Raw genomic sequence first — 2985 nt, 5'->3', positions numbered from 1 at the left:
CTTATTTTTCCCAGATATGCATTTTTATTCACGCACACACACACACACACACACACACACACACACACACACTTTGTAGGATTCAGGAAATGCAGCTGTCCCCTCATAATGCAAAATGCTTCATATCCAGGATTAGTTCAAGAGTCTTGGTGCTGGGTTACTCTTCAGTCTCTCTCACTGTTCCACTGGAGGACAGCTTTGGACTTTAAACTATTTAACTATCTTCAAAAAAAGAAGAAAGAAATAAGCGCCTGATGCAACGCACAGTCACAGAAGTGCTTTGACCTCAGAAAACTGAAAATGTTTTAGAAGCCGGTCTTTGAGCAAGTGGGTCGCAACAAATTCACAATTCCCACTCTTTAGTGGAAAGTAAGACAAAAAATGATTAAAGTGAGGCAAAAGTTTATGTTTGTATTAAAAATAATAAACACAAGCAAACATAAGTTGAATATAATCTAACACAATAGATTTTTGCTCAAATTATAAAAAACTCAAAGTGAAAACTCAAAGCACTGATGTGAACATTTGGGCAGATATCGATGTCCGATATTAATGTTCTAATTAGTTCATCATTGCTTCTCTGCTTTAGCAAAACTACCCACAATCCTCTGCTGCATCACCTTCTTCAACACTGTCACATGGCCAAACAAATACCACATGGCCAACGTCCTCTTGAAACAAACTGCAATAAGTTGGAAGTAAATATTGGTTGTTAATATCAGTTTCATTTATCACGGATATATTAAAAAATGACTGACAGTGATGTTGGTGCTGATATATGAGGAATCCAACATGTAACCTGGTGGGCTCAGTAACAAGTGGACAGGTTTAAACACAACTCTTCACATTATTTAGTGAACTGAGTTCCCAGTGTTCAGAACTCATTAAAGTGTTCTGCATGTGAACAAACACTCCCCAGTATCACACAGTGGACTGTCAGCAACACCATTAGCAGGTCTGCTTTTGTTTCTGCAACATAATTGGTCAGCTGAAACTCCACATATGGATACTTATTTACTACATTACCTATCTTCTTATTGTTATTTCAGATTCATACTCCCACGAATATTTGGTTCAGTGTCTCTTAGCAAGTATGTTGCCCTGCTTTATTTATTTAAAAAAATGAATTGTGCTTGGGAAGCTCATAAACAAGACCTGTAAGCCTCTTATGCAAAAATAATGTTTAGGTATTACTACAATTCAGTTTCACATGACCAGCTTAGGTTAAATATTTATGACTTTAAAAAGTTCACTATCAGTGCAGAGACACTAGAGATCCTAAACTGAAGGATGACACTGAAGGAAACAGCTAAAGGTCGTAGAGTTCACTCCTTCACAGTGAGAACAATCGACGAAACACAGTCTACATCTAAAGTCTAGCTTAAGAAAATAACAGCTAGCCAAATTGCTCTTTGATCTGATGAGCAATTTATTCCTGACCTGCTCTTCTTTGGGCTTCCAGCAAGCAAAGGTGAAGAATGTGAAGTGAGGTGAATCAATAAAGACGCATTAAAAAAAGAGATGCAGTGCCTGTCCAAAGTTTCCGTACTCTCATAATTGATTTTGGGCTTTTAGCCAAGCAGAGGAAACCAAGCTCAAAACAGTCTGACAGTCTGGTTAAATCCGACTTTTCCTTTTTTAGGTCAGTTACGATTAACAAAATGATTATCGCAATAATTTGAGAAGATTTTTAGTATTAGCAGATTAGTATTTTCATCATACTAGTCTGATCAGTTTCATGGGATCTTGGCCAGTTCCTCCCTACAGAACTGGTGCAATTTACGTTCAGTGTGTCTGTCAAATTGTTCTGGGACTGAGATCAGAGCTTTGTGATGACCACGTTAAAGGAGCAGTGTTATGTAAGATTTACAAATTTACATCCTGTTATAATGTTGTTCCCTCATCTTAAACATTTAAATCACCTGCTGTGATTCTTTTGTGCATGTTTGATAAATCCTTTAATCTCCTGTAGCAACCACACATTTTACTGTAGTTAAACCACTTTGCAACTAATTGTCCACTTGGAAAACCCACTGATGGCCAGAGATGAGCTCAGGTTATCATGAGGAATAACAAGAGCCTGTGGAACCCAACATGACAGGTAAAGACGTCAAAACCAAAATGAAACTGAACAGAAACCTAAATTGGAAAACCTTCAGGTGGAAAAATTATAATTCAGTTTAAGAGGGCAGGAGTACGAGAAAACTCAGATGTGACTCAATGTTTTAGATAAGTACAACCAGTCGGATCAGACCGGATCGGATCGGGTCAGACCAGGTCAGAACGGGTCAGAACAAACTAGACTTCAGCAGATAACTGTCTCTGTCCTCAAACACCAGCAGCAACAGAGAGAAGACGGCAGCCCAACAATATATGTTAATAATGAAGTGCATCAATGGAGTGTCTGTTTAGAAAACCCACAAATTAGATCATACCATGGATTATGTTAAGTATCAGTGCTGTATCTGTTTAGGGGAGGAAAATAACTATGAAACTAGCACTATGCTTATCTCGTGTGACATCATTCTAAGGCAGTGGTCCCCAACCCCCGGTCCATGGACCGGTACCGGTCCGTGGACCAATTGGTACCGGGCTGCGCAAGAAATAATTCAATATTTCCGTTTTATGTATTATTTGAGTCTGGAGGATTTTTTATTTTGAAAATCCTTTAACCGGATTCTCTCGGTTACTTGCGCCAACACTGAGCCCACAAGCAGCAAAATGAGTAAGAAACAGATCAGGTGTCTTTGGAAAGTTTCTTTGAAAAGGGGAAAAGGCCCAGAGAAGAGACAGGAGGATGGATTTATCCCGGACCGGTAGGTGAGTCAAACATTACAAGCCGCTCTGTGTAACATGCGGCGACCGGCTGCTAATGAGGCAATGAAGCTTCAAACTGCTTCGCCACGTAGAGACCAAGCAGATGTAAAAGCAGTAGTGATAGTTTGTGGAGCCATTTTAAGAGATAAAAGACGTAACAAAAAGAAA

Source organism: Poecilia formosa, unplaced genomic scaffold, assembly GCF_000485575.1.
Source record: "Poecilia formosa unplaced genomic scaffold, Poecilia_formosa-5.1.2 Scaffold118, whole genome shotgun sequence".
Taxonomy (NCBI): domain Eukaryota; kingdom Metazoa; phylum Chordata; class Actinopteri; order Cyprinodontiformes; family Poeciliidae; genus Poecilia; species Poecilia formosa.
Note: the sequence above shows the minus strand (reverse complement) of the source record.